This window comes from Cetorhinus maximus, chromosome 23 (assembly GCF_964194155.1).
Source record: "Cetorhinus maximus chromosome 23, sCetMax3.hap1.1, whole genome shotgun sequence".
Taxonomy (NCBI): Eukaryota; Metazoa; Chordata; class Chondrichthyes; order Lamniformes; family Cetorhinidae; genus Cetorhinus; species Cetorhinus maximus.
In genome coordinates this window covers 23,358,048-23,378,291 of record NC_135901.1, presented here as the reverse complement: position 1 = coordinate 23,378,291, position 20,244 = coordinate 23,358,048, and the positions used below count along the sequence as shown (strand labels likewise).

The 20,244-nt window shown below is 43.5% G+C and overlaps 1 protein-coding gene and 1 pseudogene across 2 annotated transcripts in view; one reads left to right on the top strand and one right to left on the bottom strand.

The window, feature by feature from the left end:
* LOC144697326 (uncharacterized) overlaps positions 1–20,244 on the bottom strand; it is a 228,137-nt gene that overhangs the window by 38,784 nt on the left and 169,109 nt on the right. The gene's annotated exons all lie outside the window — the stretch shown is intronic.
* On the top strand, positions 1,275–18,358 carry LOC144696914 (uncharacterized; annotated as a pseudogene). The gene is made up of 2 exons (XR_013580277.1): positions 1,275–1,391; positions 15,763–18,358. The product of XR_013580277.1 is annotated as an uncharacterized LOC144696914 (transcript).

Here is a 20,244-nt window from a genome sequence, read left to right as displayed (position 1 = left end):
AGGTTGGTCCAGATTTGCATTACCTTTTATGTGAACAAGTTTCTGATTTCACTGCACAGGTTGTGTATCAAACAATGACTCAATGTCTAACACAGACACCATGGACACAAACCCAGTTACCCTGAGAGAATACATGCAGCTGGACAGGGGTCACTGAACTGAATTCTGACCACAGAAAGTTCACTCGAGCAAAGCAAGGCTGAACATGAAGATAAGGCAGAAACACAAGCAGATGTGATAGTTCACAATTAACCAGAAATCAAACTCAATTAGAATGAACATTGGAGGAGCTTGATTAGATTCATAATGCATAATCAGTCATAACCTGAGACAATTCATTTAAGGATAATGGGAAATGCTGGATAAAGATAGGAATGATTTCATTCTGAGAGGATGAGGAGAGGCTTGGTAGAGGATAGCTAAGAATGTGTATTTTTCAGCTACTGAAGGTAAGCACTCTCACAAGGAAGGAGGTGGTTAGATGATGTGAGTGCCACTGTTAAACTGCAAAAGTAAAATCAACACTTTGGGCAATGAAACGGATATACAAAGGAGAAGACCTGTCAGCTCGGTGGCAATTGTAACTTTTAGGGATATTAATAAAAGATAACTTCACATTCCCACCTCTGAGTCAGAAACACCATTGCAGACAGTCCTGGTGAGTGGAGACGGCTCTCCAGCTCATTCTGGGTTGATATCAGGCAGGATAGGTGTGTCCAGCGGGTCTGGCTGTCCACTCCCATTGTGAGTTGTGGGAACTCATCAAACTCTCCCAGTTGAAGCCGGACCAGCAGATCGGCTGGAATTAAATGGTTCCAGTAATGGAAGGAGCGTTAAACAGCCTGTGAATTCATCCACAAATTCACACTGTTCTCCAAGGGATGAGTTCAAAAAGAAACAATCGTTACACTGTAATTTCCTGAAATAATCCCTGCTGTCTGTCCTGAATGAATCCATTTCACTAACAATTGTTGAAATTTTTGCTCCACACCCACAGGGTTTCTTAAAGCCACAAACAGAAAGTTCCAGTTTTCTCCTGGAGTTTGAGCCAAATCAGCTTTCAAAATGATGCAGTTTCAGCCAATGAGAGAGATCCGGGCTCAGCCCCGCCCCTTCATTCACTCCGATTGTGTGGAGGACCAGCTGCACAAGATCGGTCCTCCAGCCTCGCCCCCTCTTCCTATTGGCCCAGAGCTGCCGTCAATCATTATCTGGCTTGGTGATCTGGAGCATGCGCAGTGCGGATGATGTCCGTGGATAGATGCTTGTTTGTCTAATCTTCAGGCGGCGAGGAGACGGAGAAGCGGAGGCAGCGTTAGGGGCAGTGGGTGGGAGGGGAGGCTTCACAAACACCCAGTGGAGGCCTCAACGCCATAAACAAGAAGCTTCAGGTACTTTATTTGCATTAACGGAGCGGTATCTTTCTTGGTGAAAGGCTCAGGTTAACGGCCGCCATCGGCATGGGGGTTGCGCATGCGCGGTCACCACTCTCCCTGTCAGCAGGAATGTCAGAGACAGAGAGTGAAACAGGCACAGAAACAGCCCCTTCGGCCCGTCGTGTCCGTGCCGGCCATCAAGCACCTATCTATTTGCCAGCACCTGGCCCATAGCCCTGTATGCGATGGCGTTTCAAGTGCTCATCTAAATATTTCTTAAATGTTATGAGGGTTTCTGCCTCTACCACCCCTCTCAGGCCGAGTTCCAGATTCCAACCACCCTCTGGGGGAAAATAATGTTTCCTCAAATCCCCTCTAAACCTCCTGCCCCTTACCTTAAATCTATGCCCATGGTTATTGACACCTCCGCTAAAGGGAAAAGTTTCTTCCTATCTACACTATCTATGCCCCTCATAATTTTGTATACCAATGTTGTGAATTTTTATCTCGGACTGATAGGGATGGATTTTGTAAACTCCTTTTGCAGTTGGTAAGAAGAGGGTTTTGAGACAAAAAACTCAAACCAAACATAACATTAAGCCTCGATTAATCAGAACCTGAATATCATTGGCCATTGAGTTTAAGCATCAAGTTCCAGGTCATCACCACTCACTGTGTAAAAAAAGCTCTTACTCTCATTCCCCCTGTATCTCTTGCTCAAAATCTTCAATTTGCGTTCATAATCCTTTTACAATCAGATAATGGGAACAGTTTTTCTTTATGTGCCTTATCTAAACCTCTTATAAGCTTGTATACCTCTATCAACTCTCCTCAATCTCCTTTGCTCCAAGGAGAACAACCCCAGTTCTCCAACCTAACATTCCAACTAAAATCCCTCATCCCTCGAACCATTCTGGTAAATCTCTGCAGCCTCTCAAGGACCCTCACATCCTTCATTATGTGTGGTGACCACTGGTTTGCACAGACCCAGATGTTCTGTATTCGTGTCTGTGATGTCATCACACGCCGACAATTACACGGTGACATCACCCTGCTCCCCAGGTATTTCCACAACTGGGAGATTTTTCTCTGACTTCAGTGCTTCTAGTATCTTTCCATCTGCATGCTTCAGCAGGAGATTTTAAAATTGAAAACAGTGGAATTGTTATTCAGCATCCATCTACAATTTAGAGCATTTAATGCTATGCTCTGTTATCTGTGAGAGGTTCCATGGCTCTGGGGCTGGTGTGACACCTTCACTGTGGATCTGAATCCATGTCCATCCATCGCTCTTTTTCACCTCTGCTCTCGCTGATCACCTCTCTGCTGTTGCCTAATTAATGGGTATATTTTAATTATGTTTAATATTTTACTGTTACTTTCACCGACCACGTAAAAATGCATTTTCCACAGCCGCCCTTCCCTCAACCATGTGCTGCTGGCTTACCAGTTTTATCTTACCACAGTATCTTTCAGTCAGGAATTGTTTTTCCTGTGCTATGGTCCATTTCTCTTCCACTTCTGAGCTTATAATGACCATCAAATTCTGCACCATTTTTATTCCCCATAATTCATTAACACACTGAAACGTTAACTCTCCACAGATATTGCCTGACCTGCTGAGTATTTCCAACATTTTCGTATTTTTTTTCAGATTTCCATCAGTTGCAGTATTCTGCTGTTATTTTATTGAAGGCAGCACTCAGAGTTCAGAAACAGAGGCAGACCAGTTAAGTGCCGGTTTGTAGCAGTGTGGCTGTTACAGAAGTCCCTGGCCTTCAGTACAGGTCTTTTTAATAGAATCAGAATATGATAACAAAAAACAGGAGGCCCTTTAGCTCATCGTGCCCATTCTGGTTTTCTGCAACACCAAATCAGTTAGTCCCACTCCCCTGCCATTCCTCATAGTCCAGCAGTTGTGTTTTTCTCTTCAGGTGATTATCCAGTTCCCTTTTGAAAACCTTTTTTTGCATCAGTTTGAGCTGGAGGAGAAGCTGCTGGGTTTAACCCCAAGGACTTTGGAACCCAGTCTGACCCAGAAATTTCCAATGCGAAATTGTCGAGGGAGGTAGATTTCAGGAGAGAAAAGGTTGTTGAATGGACACTGTCCAGACAATGTAAAAGAGTATTGTTTTAGGAAAAAGTATTTCTGTAGATGCTTTCAATCTACTTTACATATACATATTTTTAAAATTTATCCTTGGTATTGGGTGTCACTAACAAGGCCAGCAGCAGATATTACCCAACCCCAGTTGCCTGTGGAGAAGATGATGTATGCCCTTCTTGAACCGCTGCAGTCCGTGTGGTGAAGGTGCTTCCTCAATGATGTTAGATGAGTAGTTATAGGTTATTCACCCAGCGATGACGAAGGAACAGTGATATATGTCCAAGTCAACAACAACAATGTGTGTTTATATCGTGCCTTTATGTACTAGAATATTCCAAGGCATTTCACAGAAATGTTTCAAAGCAACATTTGACACTGAGACACATCGGGAAATGTTAGGGCAGGTGACCAGATTGTGGCGAAATAGGTAGAAGCATCTTAAAGGAGGAAAGCGAAGTCGAGAGGCAAATAGGTTTAGGGAGGAAATTCCTCAGTCATGGAAGCTGAAGGTGTGGGAACAGTTAAAATCAAGAATGTTCAGGAGGTTGGAATTAGATGCGTGTAGATATCTCGGAGGGTTGTGAGGCGGATGGAGATCACAGAGATAGGGAACAGTTGGGGAGGAATTTGAAAATAAGGCTATAAGTTTTAAAATGTAGGTGCTTCTTAAACAGGAACCTTTGTCGGTCAGTGAGCACGGGGGTGATGGGTGAACAAAACTTAGTGTGAGTAAGCACACGGGCAGCAGATTACAGGGAGGTTAGCCGCCCCGGAGTGTATTAGGATAGTTAAGTCTAGAGGTAACAAAGGAATGGATGAGAGTTTCAGCAGCAAATGAGCTGAGACTAGGGCGGAGTCAGGCGATGTTACTGAGGTGGAAATAGGCAGTCTTGGTGATAACACTGATATGTGATTGTAAACTCATCTCGGGGTCAGATATTACATAAAAATCATGAATAGTCTGGTTCAGCCTCAGACAGTTTCCAGGGAGAGGGATGGAGTCGGTGACTAGGGAGTGGAGTTTACCACAGGGACTGAAGACAATGGCTTCAGTCTCCCAATACTTAAATGGAGGAAGTTTCTTCTCATCCAGGACTGGATGTCAGGCAAGTCAGGATGGTGCGTGACTTGGAGGGGAACTTGGAGTTGATGGTGTTCACATACACCTGTTCCTCTGGTCCTTTCAAGTGGTGGAGGTTGAGGGTTTGGGAGTTTCTGTCAAAGTAATGATTGAGTTGCTCTCTCATTTACTACCTGCCTCTCCCACTTCTCTCTCTCTCTCTCCTCCCATAGTGTCCAGAATCTTGTGTAGGCCTAGACCGGGTGGCAGGTTCCCTTCCCTGCAGGGCATTAGTGAACCAGTTGGGTTTTTACGACAATCCAGCAGTTTTCATGGTCACTTGTTCCTAGTTCTGGCTGCACAGCTTATCAGATTCATTCAGCTCAGTTTCATAACCTGCCTTTGGTACATGTGGGTTCTCTCACTCCCTTTTTTCTGTTTTAAATCAATTGCATAGGAGATTAGAAGGGGAGGATTTGCAGTTCAGAAACTCAAACTAAACATCACATCAGGATCTGAATGAGTCGCCCAATTCATCAGGACCTGAATATCATCAGCCTTTGAACATGGAACCAAAAAGCACCATTCACTCTGGGGAAAAGCTATGGAAATGTGGGGACTATGAGAATGGATTCAATTACCCATCTGAGCTGGAAATTCACCAGCGAATTCACACTGGAGCGAGATCATTCATCTGTTCCATGTGTGGAAAGGGATTCACTCAGTCATCCCACCTGCAGAAACACCAGCGAGTTCACAGTGCGGAGAGACCATTTATCTGCTTCGTGTGTGAGAAGAGATTTACTCGGTCATCCACCCTGATGAGTCACCAGCGAGTTCACAAACAATTACAGTGACTGGATTTTGCTGTTAATCACGTCCATGAACCATGTTCATAGCTGTCTATTTTTACTGACGTTAATAAACTCCTGCCTAGTTATCATGGTTAGTTTTCTGGATAAAAGTCAAATAAATTAGCTTTGTATTAAACACAGTATGTTGAATCTTCTTAATATCTCTAACACATTAGTTCCTTTTGAAGTTCTCTCCCGTCTCCTCCATCCTCACCTCCCAACAACAAGTGTGAGGAGCTCATGCAGCTTCTTTGTCACGAAGATTGAGACAATCTGATCAGCTGCCTCTGCTGCTTCCCTCCGTTCCACTAGCCCACTGGGAAAAACTGTATCTAAAGTTCTTCCCTTTCCGAGCCCTGAACTTGCATCTTTCTCCAATTTCTCTATCTTCTAACTTCCTCAAAGTTCATCTTGTCTACGAGACCTGCCTTCTGCTCCCTTGACCATATTCTCACTAAACTGCTGACTACCCAACTTCCCTTAACAATGGGGTCCTCCATTTATTAATGGAGACATGAAGTACAAAAGCAAGGAAGTCACGCTGAATCTTTATAAATCACTTTTTAATCCTCAGCTTAAATATTGTGTTCAGTTCTGAAGACCAAACTTCAAGAAAGATGTCAAGGCCTTGGAGAGAGTACGTGGAAAATTGACCAGAATAGTATCAAGGATGAGAGGTTTCCGTTATGTGGAGAGACTGGAGAATCTTGGATGGTTCTCTTTAGAGCAGAGAAGGTTAAGGAGTGATTTTAATAGAGGTGTGAGCATTTTTGAAGTATTTTCATCAAATATGGAGAAATTGTTTCCATTGGCAGGATGGTTGGTAACTGTAGGACACAGATTTAAAATAATTGGCTAAAAAACCAGGATGGAGATGAGGAGAGATTATTTTACTCAGTGAGTTCTGATAATCTAGAATGCATTGTCTGAATGGCTGGTGGAAGCAGATCCAATAGTAACTTTCAAAAGCGATTTGGACTTTTACTTCATAAGGAAAGATTTTTCAGGAATCGGGAGAAAGATCAGGGGAGTGGGACAGAATGTCAACATTTTCAGTAAGGCAGTACAGACAAAATGAGCTGAACGGCCACCTTGTGAGCTCTATGATTCGATCGTGTGGTGTTTATTATGAATCATAATCCTGTTATAGAATCTTAGGATCTCATCAGTGTACAACAAAGAAGGAGGCCACTTGGCTCATCGAATCTGCACTGGCTCTTTCAAAGAGCAATCCAGTTAATCCCACTCCTCCATTCTTTCCCCATATCCCTGGACGAGGATTCAGCTGATCATCTGGCCTGTCAAGGCACAAGCCCAGTCACACTGGGGAGAAATCATGTTAATGTGGGGACAGTGGAAAGGGATTAAAGTACTCATTTGAGTTGGAAATTCATCAGCACAAACATACCAGGGAGAGGCCGTTCACCTGCTCCATGTGTAGGAAGGGATTCGCTCGGTCATTCAGCTCTCAGACACACCAGCAAGTTCATACTGGAGAGAGAGGAGGTTTAAATGCTTAGAATGTGACAAAAATTTTAAAAGCCGGTTCCTGTTTTTATTGGTGGACGTGGCCTAATGGACTACTTTCTGAGGCCCAATTGCTGCTGCAGAAAAAGCTCGTGAAAAGGTCAGTGTTCATTTTTTCTGAAAAACTGATTTCTTCAATAATCAGGATCATAATGTATTAATAATCAGGATTGTAATATTAATAGTCAGGATAATATATTAACAATCAAGATAATATATGAATCAGAATCATAATGTATTAGGATCATAATACATTAATAATCAGGAAAATATATTCATAATCAGCATCAGAGTGTATTAATAGCCAGGATACTGTTACATTAATAATCAGAATCCTATTGCATCAATAAAGAGGATCCTATTACATTAATAATCAAGATTCCATTACATTAATAGTCTGGTGCCTATTTCATCAACAATCAGGACCTTAATGTAAAATAATCATCCTATAAGATTAATAATCAGGATTCTATTACATTAATAATCAGGATCTAATTACATTTAATTACACGGTTCCATTTGCATTAATCGTCAGCTGTCTATTGGGTCAATTATCAGGAAATTATTGCAATTATCAGGATGCTAATGCATTAATAATCAGAATTATTTCAATAATCAGAGTCCTATGGCATCAATACTCAGGATCCTATTACATTAAAGTCATTTTCCAATTGTGTCCATAATCAGGATCCAATAAGATGAATAACCAGGAGGCTATTACATTAAAAATCAGAGCCCAAGTATATCAACAATCCCTTCAACCCCACTCAACAGCTCTTGTACCCTCAAATTTTCACTCTGGGGTCACAAAGTCTGAGGCATTAAAATGGGGTCACACTGGGCAAACATCTGGGAAGCACTGATTTAAACAACCTCTTTCTGCACTTAAATGCACTTATCTCATGACTCATCTCACTTTCAATGTCACATCTCCCTGTTATATCTCCCTGATAGAAGTTATTATTATTCGTGGTTATCAGGTGTCGTTGTGGGCTTACCCTTGTTCTGCTATTGTCACATTCTGCTTTCTTACCTTAATGCTACAATCAGCACCTTTTTTAGCCCTTACCACTACCATTAACACTCTCTTTGTCCTTTTGATCATGACATCTTTGTCGATCATGACATCTTGGTCAATCTCTCCTTTACCCCTACCTATCGCTGGCCTTCTATCCAGCTTCACCTGCTCCACCCCCCTTAAACAGTATAAATTTCATCACATTTCTACTTCTCTCCAGCTCTGAAGAAGGGCCATATGGACTCTAAACGTTAACTCTGTTTCTCTCTCTGTAGATGCTGCTATGCCTGCTGAGCTTTTCCAGAATTTTCTGTTTTTGTTTCAGATTTCCAGCATTGCAGCATTTTGCTTTCAATCTCAAAGACAACCTCTTGTAGTTCGGGTGGGGGTGATGGTGGTGAGTGCTCAATCACATTTGGAGGGGTTAAATGATATGTGTTTTCGATTACATTTTCTATTACAATCACATAAAATTCTGGAACTCTGATGGGAATATGGATTGGTGTTAGGTGAGAAGATCTGGCTCAGTGTATTACTGCAGGAAGTCTAAAAACTAGAGTCACGGTATTTCAGAGCTGATTCCTGTGCTGGCAGCAATCCCATTGCTAAATGTTGATAAGGCTCCAGTGGTGCTGTGGGATGATGCACATAAGGAATTTGTGAACTATCTGAGTGTCATAGTGAGGGGAGAGGAAGGGATCTGGAAAGCTGCAGACTCTTCATGTTGTTCCAGGAGAAGTGGGGTCTGGTTGTGTAGATATCAGGTTTTACACAGCACATGGTCAGTTTGTGGTTTCACCCTGGATGAAGAATATCTGATTGAAGAATCTCTCTCTCTCTCTATGGACACGCAAACACCCACACAAACAGATAGACACGGGGAAACTTCCTGTCCAATTGGGTGGACACTAACCAACCTCACTAACACTGGGGATAAAGTATTGGTGCCTGTAAGGGCCACAATGTTTGAGAAATTCAAGGAACCATTACCCTCCAAAGACTACAAGCAGTTTTGCCCATGCAATTCCACCTCTTTCTCTGAACCTTAAATCTATACTGAACAACATTTGGCACAGAGGCAACAACAAAACATTGAGCAATCTATTGCCACCCTGGGTTATCAGCCCCATTTAGAGATAGTGTACAATACAGGGCATAATCCTGGGATAATTACAGCCACTAACTTTCCTCTTGTAATTACAGAAGATGCAAATTCTTCTATATTGATGGTCCAGTTGATGAAGAGAATTCTAAGGCGGGTTACAAGGAGAAAGAATATAATGTTGTTTTGACTCTGTAGTCCAATATTTCCCTGACTTTGATCATTGCTGCTCTAATGTCATAGCACATATATTGCACAATATCTAAAAGGAGCCCTAAATATTGCACAACTTCACAATTTACAACATTACTCCTGATGTTCATGTGTTCCCTAACTTTCTTTTCCATTAGTTTCATTTACAGATCGATAAGTGATGGACTTGCTGCCATCTCGAACAAAACTGTTTTCACCACTAAGGCTCCGCTCTTATTTAATAGTCTTCATGACATCATCGCACCAGGACTGGATGACATTATAAGAGTTCATTGTTTCTTAATAATCTACGTCGATAGCAACAGGAAATATTAATAAACCTGAGCACATTATCTAGGCTGACACTCCAATGTGATATTGAGGGACTGTTGCACTGTGAGAGACAGTGTCCTTCAGATGGAACTTGTGGAGGCTCTGGCCACAATCTTGTAATCCTCCTTATATAGTAGTGGTGCCAAAGGACTGACAGGTTGCAAATGTTACACCCCTGTTCAAAAACACAGCAATTACAGCCAATTAGCTTAATATCAGTGGTGGGGCAATGATGAAGCTAATAATCTGGGCGAAATTCAATTGCTACTTGGAAAAGTATGGATTAATAAATGGAAACCAACATGAATTTGTTAAAAGCAAATTGTATTTGTCTAACTTCATCAAGCAAGAGTGTATAAAGTATTGGAGTTGATGCCTTGGTGGATAAAATGGTGGCTAGTATAGTACCACACAATAGACTTGTCAGCAAAGTTGAAACCCATCAGATTAAAAGGGTAGTGGCTGCCTGGATATTAAATTGGTTCAGGGACAGAAAGCAGAAACGTTTGTTTTTCAGGATGGAGGGATGTTTTCAGCAGTGTGACCCCAGAGTTCACTACTGCTCTCTTTAATATATATCAATGAAGTGGACTTGGGTACACAGGGCTGAATTTTAAAATTTGCATGTGTTTCAAAACTCAGAAATATAAGAAACAGTGAGGAGGATAATAACAAACTTCAGGAGGACAGAGAGACACATAATGGATTAAATGCATACACCATACTGCTTGGCACATCTTACATTCTTACCAACTTTGGGAACATTGTCTGAATGGTCAGGATGGTGAGGCATTAAGCAGATGGGAAATGGATTTAGAAACAGTAGAAAGAAGAAATTAATAGTGAAAATACAAGCAACAAGTGCCCATGGAAATAAAAATGAGATTGACTGAATGCAAAAACAAAATAAACAAAACTAGAAGACAGACAGCTACTTAAGATTATTGGAATTAATCTGTCTGGGAAACCATCAGCCATAAGGCATTTGACTGAAATAAATGTGTGTGATGTAACAATCATGAAATACACAAATAATTCCAGTATATGTTATATTGCTAACAGGTCAACGAAGGCTTGGATCATACAGAGCCAGAGGATCTACAGTTTCACAACCATCAGTGTGTTATACAATATAAGAGACCATTTTTCAGAGCCGCTGATTTGTGTCAGTAATATCTGTGCATTCCTGTTTTCATTGTATGGAAATTACAGCTGTGTTTTGGGACTAAATTAGAAACACAAGCATAGAAATGTCAGCAATCATCCATTTTAATGTGAGGACAGTTAACACTCCTGTGAAGGGGTTTGGAACGTTTTTATACCGTTAAGCTGCTATAAAAATTCAAGTCATTGACTGTGGGAAGGGAGTAAACTCCCTGTCAGAGCTGCAAACTCATGATACAGTCACACCACAGATTGACTGCTCAGCAGCTGAATGTGGAAAGAGATGCACTTGGTCATCCCATTTACTGACAAAGCAGCACAGTCACATCAGAGAGAGGCTGTTGATATATTTCATGAGAGCGAGGGCATTTTGTTATTTTTCCAACTGTTCACACTGCAGTTTAAAGGTTCAAAGGGTTTCATGCATGATCAGCATATTTTTACCGTAGAGAGTCTTTTTAAATGTTCCGTTTGATAGGAAAAGACTCACTTGTTCATCGCACCTGATGACAAACTAGTGAACTCACATGTGAATTCAACAGGGGATGGATTCTACAATTATTTCTACTGTTTTGGTGACTCTAAATTCCTGACCAATTCCAATTCCCCTTCTCTGGAAGTGGATAATGGCCCGTGCATTTGGGTTCCTCTATAACCTGTTTTCTAATTTTATTTGTGGTTCTTATTCCCAGTCTGCACCCGGTAACAGCCAAGAAATCACGAAAACCATGTCTCATTTACAATGGCGGGGCATTTCCCCAGCATCCCTCGCGGCGGAGAATGTCCCCCATCCAGACCACAGGAGCCCATTGCGCAAGTGCAGGACAGCACAATGTTTGGAGCATGCGCACTGGGAGTGATAGCGAAGGGACTGTACCTGTATGTCGTCTCTGCAGCCAATAAGGTAGCTGCGTGTCGGAGGGAGCGATGAGCGTAGTGAGCGGACGGAAAGGCTCCGTGAACACCCAGTGAAAGCGTCAAACCCCGAATAAGAAGCTCCCAGCACAGTCTGGGATTTCCTGGAGCCGCTGAGCTTCCTGTGGTCACAAGCGCGGGTTAACGGCCACCATCTTGAGCGGGGTCAATGTGCAGCAGGGCGCATGCGCGGTCATCCCTGTTCCTGTCAGCCGGAGGAGAGAATATTGTGAATTTCCATCCTGGACTGACAGGGATAGATTTTAGAAACTCCTTTTACAGGGGGGTTAGGAGGGGAGAATTTGCCAACGGAAATTTAAAGCCAAGCACCACATCAGGACTTATAGAATCATTCGATTCATCAGGACCTGGATATTATTGGCCTTTGAGTGTAAGCATTGAGTTCCAGGTCATTACCATTCACTGTGTAAAATTTCTTCTTCACAATTCCCCTGTAGATCTTAAATCTGTTTCCCCAAATCATTTTGTGGTCTGCTAATGGGAACAGCTTTTCTTTATCTACCTTATTTAAATCTATTATAAATTTGTCCACCTCTATCAAATCTCCCTTCAATCTCCTTTGCTCCAAGGAGAACAACCCCAGTTTCTCCAACCTAACATTGCAACTATAATCCCTCATTCCTGGAACCATTCTGGTAAATCTCCCCTGCACCGTCTCAAGGACCATCACATCCTTCATAATGTGTGGTGATCACTGGTTTGCACAGACCCAGATGTTCTGTGTTCGTGTCTATGATGTCATCACACATCGACAATTGCACGGTGACATCACTCCGCTCCCCGGGTATTTCCTCAACTGGGAGATTTTTCTCTGTGACTCCAGTGCTTCTGATATCTTTCCATCTGCAGGTTCCAACAGGAGATTTTAAAATTGAAAACAGTGAAATCGTTTCAGAAGTGAGTCACTTACCATCCTGACTTGGAAATATATCGTCGTCCCTTCACTGTCGCTAGGTCAAAATCCTGGAATTCCCTTCCAAACAGCACTGTGGGTGTACCTACACCACATGGACTGCAGCGGTTCAAGAAGGCAGCTCACCACCACCTTCTCAAAGGCAATTAGGGATGGGCAATTAGGGTTGGCCCAGCCAGGGGAAGTCCACATCCCGTGAGTGAATAAAAAAGTGAGTATTTTTGACCATCTAAAATTTAGAGCTTTTAATGCTATGCTCTGTTACCTGTGAGAGGTTCCATGGCTCTGGAGCTGGTGTGGCTCCTTTACTGTGGATCTGAAACCATGTCCATACATTGCTCTGTTTCACCTCTGCTCTTTCTGATCACCTCTCTGCCATTGTCTAACTTCCTCTGTCTCTAATAATGGGTGTATTTTAGTTACGTTTAGTATATTTTACTGTTACTTCTGCCGACCATGTCTCAATGAGGTTTCTGCCACTGCTCATTCCCCGACCATGTGCTTCTGGCTTCCCAGCTTTATCTTCCCACAGTATCTTTCATGGTCAGGAATTGTTTTTCCTGCACTATAGCCCGTTTCTCTTCTGTTTTTGAACTTATATTGACCATTAAATTCTGCATCATTTTTAATACCCGTAGTTCATTTTGCAGACTGAAATGTTAACTCTGATTCTCTCTCCACAGATGTTGCCTGACCTGCTGAGTTTTTCCAGCATTTTCTCTTTGTATCTCAGATTTCCAGCACTGCAGAATTTGCTATTATTTTATTGCAGGCGTTGCTCACAGAACCGAGTCTAGAAACACGTGGACCAATTAAGAGCCGGTTTGTAGCAGGGTCGACAGTGGCTGCAGAAGTTAGTCCCTGGCCTCCAGTGTAGGCCCATTTTCATTGAGTTATAGAATCACCAAGTGATTGCAATACAGAAGGAGGCTATTTAGCCCATCGCCCCGTGCTGGTTGTCTGCGGGAGCAACTCAGTTCGTCCCACTCCCCTGCCCTTCCCTCATAGTCCAGTGATTGTGATTTTCACTTCAGGCGTTTATCCAATTTCCTTTTGAAAGCCTTTGTTATATCAGTTTGAGCTGGAGGGGTGATGGAGGAGAAGCTGTTGGGTTTATAACCCCAAGGATTTTGGAACCCAGCCGGACCCAGCAATTTCCGATGTGAAATTGTCGAGGGAGGTAGATTCCAGGAGAGATCAGGTTGCAAAAGGATATTGTTCCAGAACAAGTAGTTCTGTGGATGCTTTTACTCTATTTTACATATGCATATTTTTAAAATGTATTATTGGATTTGGGAGTCACTAACAAGACCAGCAGCAGATATTACCCATCCCCAGTTACCTGTGGAGAAGATGATGTTTGACCTTCTTGAACCGCTGCAGTCCATGTGGTGAAGGTGCTCCCACAATGCTGTTAGATAAGGAGTTACAGGTTATGCATCCAGTGATGAGGAAGGAACAATGATATATGTCCAAATCAACAGCAATAATTTGTATTTGTATAGCACCTTTCAATATAATAAAACACTCCAAGGTATTTCATAGAAATGTTACAAAGCACCTTTGACACTGAGCCCCTTAAGGAGATATTAGGGCAGGTGACCCAAAGGTTGGTTGAAGAGGAGGAGGGGGAATGTGGAGAGGTTTAGGGAGTAAATTCCAGAGCTTGGCACCTAGGCAACTGAAAGAATAGCCACCGAAGGCCTTTTAAAATCAGGCATGCTCAGGAGGCCAGATTAGAGGAGAACATATATCTTGGAGGGTTGTAAGGCTGGAGGAGATCACAGAGATAGGGAGTGATAAGATTATGGAGGGATTAGAAAACAAGAATGAGAAACTTAAAATGTAGGTGCTTCTTAACCTGGAGTATCTGTAGGTCAGTGAATACAGGAGTGATGGGTGAACAAGACTTGGTGTGAGTAAGCACACGGGCAGCAGAGTTTTGAATGACCTCAAGATTACAAGGAGGTTGAATGTGGGAGGCTGGCCAGTAGTGTGTTAGAATAGTTAAGTCTAGAGGTAACTAAGGAATGGATGAGAGTCTCAGCAGCAGATGAGCTGAGACTAGGGTGGAGTCGGGTGATGTTAAATAGGTGGAAACAGGCGGTCTTGGTGATTCTAGATTTCCCCCTATTTATACCTTTCTCTGTTGCTTTGTTTCTACTCTTTGATTTACCACATCTTCCCAATTTTTTATTCTTCTTGTCAAAATGGACAATTTCACATTTTCCCACATTATACCCCATTTGCCAAATTATTACCCACTGACCTAACCTATCTATATCCCTTTGTAGCCTCCTTACGTCCTCTTCACAACTTCCTTTCCTACCTATCTTTGTATTATTAGCAAATTTAGCAACCATACCTTCGGTCCCTTCATCCCAGTTATTTACATAAATCGTAAGAAGTTGAGGCCGCAGCACTGATCCCTGTGACACCCCACTCATTACAGCTTGCCAACCAGAAAATGACCCATTTATGCCTACTCTCTGTTCCTGTTGGCCAGCCAATCTTCTATCCATGCCAATATGTTACCCACTACACCGTAACTTTTATTTTCCACCATAATCTTTGATGTGGCACCTTAGCAACTGTGTTCTCTAAATCTAAGTACAGTGCATTCACCGAGAGGGATGGAGTCAGTGGCTCGGGAGTGGAGCTTGTTGCTGGACTGAAGACAATGGCTTCAGTCTTCCCAATATTTAAATGGAAGTGATTTTGGCTCATCCAGTACTGGAAATCAGACAAGTCAGGATAGTGTGTGACCTAGAGAGGAACTTGGAGGTAATGGTGTTTGCATACACCTCCTACCCTGGTCATTCTGGGTAGTGGAGATTGATGGTTTGGGAGATTCTGTCAAAATTCTGGTTAGTTGTAGGTATATAAAACTCCCCTTAATCCCCTGCCTCTCCCACCTCTCTATCTCTCTCTCTCTCTCTCCCTCTTCCCATAGAGGCTAGAGTCTTGTGTAGACCCAAATTGGGTGACAGGTTCCCTTCCCTGAAGGACATTAGTGAACCAGTTGGGTTTTTATGATAATCCAGCTGCTTTGATGGTCATTTTTTCCTAGTGCTGCCCCCACAAATTACCAGATTCATTCAGCTCAATTTCACAACCTGCCTTTGTGTTTTTGTGGATTCTCTCTCACTCCCTTTTTTCTGTTTTCAATAAATTTCACAGGGTATTAGAAGGGGAGGATTTGCAGTCAGGAAACTCAAACCAAATATCACATCAGGATCTGACGGAGTCGCCCAATTTATCGTAACTTGAATATCACTGGAGTTTGAACATGGAAGGAGAAAGCACCATTCACAGCGGGGAGAAACCGTACACGTGCTCTGTGTGTGGACAAGGCTTCAACCGATCATCTGATCTGTCGAAACACCAGTGCATTCACACTAGAGGGAGGCTGTTCACCTGCACTGAGTGTGGAAAGGGATTCACTTGGTTATTCACCCTGCTGAGACACCAGCGAGTTCACACTGGGGAGAGACCGTTCACATGCCCTGAGTGTGGGAAGGGATTTACTCAGTCATCCACCCTGCTGACACACCAGCGCACTCACACAGGGGAGAGGCCATTTACCTGTCCTGAGTGTGCAAAGGGATTTATTAATTCAACCAATTTGCTGACAGATCAGCGAGTTCATACCGGGGAGAGGCCATTCACCTGCCCTATATGTGGGAAGGGATTCAATAATTCAACCAACCTGCTCAGACACCAGCTAGTTCACACTGGGGAGAGGCCATTTACCCGCTCCGTGTGTGATAAGGAATTTACTCAGTTATCCCACCTGCTGAGACACAAGCGAGTTCACACTGGGGAGACACCGTTCACCTGTTCTGATTGTGGGAAGGAATTGACTAAGGCAAATGATTTGCTGAGACATCAGCGAATTCACACTGGGGAGAAGCCATTCACCTGCTCCAAGTGTGGGAAGGGATTCACTCAGGCAAATGATTTGCTGAGACACCAGCAAATTCACACTGGGGAGAGGCCGTTCACCTGCTCCAAGTGTGGGAAGGGATTCACTTAGGCAAATGATTTGCTGAGACACCGGCAAGTTTACACTGGGGAGAAGCCATTCACCTGCTCCGAGTGTGGGACAGGATTCACTCGGTTATCCAACCTATTGGATCACCAGCGAATTCACACTGGGGAGAAGCCGTTCACCTGCTCTGAATGTGGGAAGAGATTCACTCGGTCATCCAGCCTGCAGAGACACCAGCGAGTTCACACTGAAGCAAGGCCTTCCACCTGCACAGAGTCTGGGGAGGGACTCATTCAGTCATCCGGCCTGCAGAAACACCAGAGAGTCCACACTGAGGAAAGTCCTTCCACCTGCACAGAGTCTGGGGAGGGACTCATTCAGTCATCCAGCCTGGAGAAACACCAGCAAGACCACACTGAGGAAAGTCCTTCCACTTGCACAGAGTCTGGGGATGGACTCATTCAGTTATCCAACCTGCAGAAACACCGACAAGTTCACACTGAATCAAGTCCTTCCACCTGCACAGAGTCTGGGGAGGGACTCATTCAGTTATCCAACCTGTTAACAGACCAGCGAGATCACACTGATAAGAGAGCTTTTAAATGTCTAAACAGTGAGAAGTGCTCTAAAAGTTCCCTGGAGCTGAGGTACCATCAAGTTGTTCATAATGACGAGAGACCGTTCAGGTGCTCTCACTGCAGGATTGAGTTCAGGCGATCATCTGACCTCAGTGAACACCAATGCACTCACTCTAGGGAGAGACCCTTCACTTTCCCCGAGTGTGGAAAAGGACTCACTCAGTCACCCAAACTGCAGACACGCCAGCGCACTCACACTGGGGAGAGGCCGTTCACCTGCTCTGATTGTGGGAAGGGATTCAGTGAGTTGTGCAACTTGCTGACACACCAACGAGTTCACACTGGGGAGAGGCCGTTCGCCTGCTACGAGTGTGGGAAGAGATTTACTAATTCAACCAACATGCTGAGACACCAGCGAGTTCACACTGGAGAGAGACCGTTCACCTGCTCCAAGTGTGGGAAGGGATTCACTCAGTTATCACATCTACTGAGACATCAGCATGTTCACACTGGGGAGAAACCGTTCACCTGCCCGGAGTGTCGGAAGGGATTCACTCAGTTATCACACCGGCTAAAACACCAGCGTGTTCACACTGGGGAGAAACCGTTCACCTGCTCCATGTGTGGGAAGGAATTCACTCAGACAAATGACCTGCTGAGACACTAGCGAGTTCACACTGGGGAGAGACCATTCATGTGCTCCGAGTGTGGGAATCAATTCGCTCAGTTATCCACCCTGCTGAAACACCAGCGAGTTCACACTGGGAAGAGGTCGTACACCTGCTCCAAGTGAGAGAAGGGCTTCTCTCGGTCACCCAACCTGCTTCGACACACCAGTGATTTCATATTGGGCAAGACCTTTTAAATTCCTGGACTGTGGGAAGTGAAATAAAAGTTCTTGGGAACTGTTCCATCTACATGTTCACACTGACGAGAGACCGTTCAGGTGCTCTCACTGCAGATCTGTATCCAGGAAATCATTTCAATTCATTGTACGCCAGGAATTTCACAGTGGGGAGAGGCCATCCTCCTGCTTAGAATGTGGGAAGAAATTTGCTGAGACACCAGCGAGTTCACAAGTAACCACAGTGATTGGATTTTGCTGTTAATCATAATTAGGACTGAAGCATGTCCATTGGGTCTGTTTCTGTTCATGTTATTAAACTCCAGCCCAGTTATAGGGGCTAATATTCTGGATAAAAGTCAAATAAATCAGCTTTGAATCAAATACACTATCAAGTCTTTTAAATATCTCTAACACAAGTTAGAAGTGCTCTCCCTCTCCCTGTCTCCTCCATCCTCACCTCCAACAACGTGTGATTTGCTCATGGAGTTTCTTCGTTACTGAGATTGAGACAATCCGATCAGCTGCCTCTGCTGCTTCCCTCTCTTCTAGTAGCCCACTGGGACAAACTGCCTCTAAAATTCCCTCTTATCTGAGCCCTGAACCTGCATCTTTCTCCAGTTTCTCTCTCGTATCCCCTCATGTGTTCATCTTATCCATCAGACGCACCTTCTGCTCACAAGGGGCTGAATGGCCTCCCTCTGCTGTAACAATCTGTCATCAACCCTGTTACTACTAAACTGCTGATCACCCACGTAAGCTGGTGTAGTTCTCTATCTTCAGGTGTAACGCTGCTTTCTTTTAAATATGTAAAATGTAAAACAAGCAGAACAATGGTCTGTTGGTCTGTTATTGATGTATTAATAGAGATTTATTGTCAGGATTGACCAACAATAATTATCGCATGGTGTGAATGGTAGGAGTTGAAACTTGATCTTTGTACTTTTACAATCCCTATGTCATCGCTCTGTTGGCAAGATCTCAGCCTCACATTCCCAGATTCAGACAAAGATTAACCAAGACTCAGTCTCTAATGGCAACCAGATTATCAACAATCCTGTGCACCTTAGAAACCGCTCTACTGCTGTGGCCTGGCTGGGTGGATCGCGCATGCTGAGTCTTTGACAGTTCACAATGCCCGAGTGATTGATGGCAGCTCCAGACCAATAGGAAGAAGGGGTGGGTCTGGAGGTCCGAGATTGCATCATTTTGAAAGCTGATTTGTCTCAAACTCAGTATCTTTTCACAGCATCTTTACAGTGCAGAAGGAGGCCATTTGGCCCATCGAGTCTGAACCGGCTCTCTGAAAAGAGCATTCCACCTAGTCCCACTCCCCTGCCTTATCCCCTTGCATATTCTGCCTTTTCAGATAGCAATCCAATCCTTCTGAATACCTTGTTTGAACCTGCCTCCACCACCCTTTAGGAAGTTTGTTCCAGACTCCAACCACCCTCTGGGTGAAAAAATTTTTCCTCACATCACATTTACTCCTTTTGCCAATTATTTTGAATCTGTGCCCTCTAGTCCTTGATGTTCTCTTGAGTGGGAACAGTTTCTCACTATTTACCCTGCCCATACCCCTCAGGATCTTGAATACCTCTATCAAGTCTCCTCTCAGCCTTCTTTTCTCCAGCGAAAACAGTCCCAACCTCTCCAATCTATCCTCATAGCTACAGTTCTTCATCCCGGGAATCATTCTTGTGAATCTCCTCTGTACTCTCTCCAATGCCTTCACATCCTTCCTGAAGTATCGTGCCCAGAACTGGGCGCAGTACTCCAGATGAGGCCTAACTAATGTCTTATACAAGTTCAACATGACCTCTTTACTCTTGTACTCAATGCCCCTATTAATGAAGCCTAAGATGCTATATGCTTTATTAACTGCTCTCTCAACACACCCTGCCATCTTCAATGACCTATGAACATATACACCGAGATCCCTCTGTTCCTGCACCTCCTTTAGAGGCTCACCCTTTATTTTAAAATGTCTCACCATCTTTCCTGCCAAAACGAATCACCTCACACTTCTCTGCATTGAACTTTATCTGCGACTTGTCTGCCCAATCCATCAAAATGTTTATGTCCTTTTGAAGTTCAAGACTATCCTTATCACAGTTGACAACGTTTCCAATCTTCGTATCATCTGCAAATTTTGAAATCATGCCCTGCACACCACTCCAGGAGAAACCTGGACCTTTCTGTCTGTGGCTTTAAACAGATGAAACCCTGTGAGTGTAGATGTACAAAGG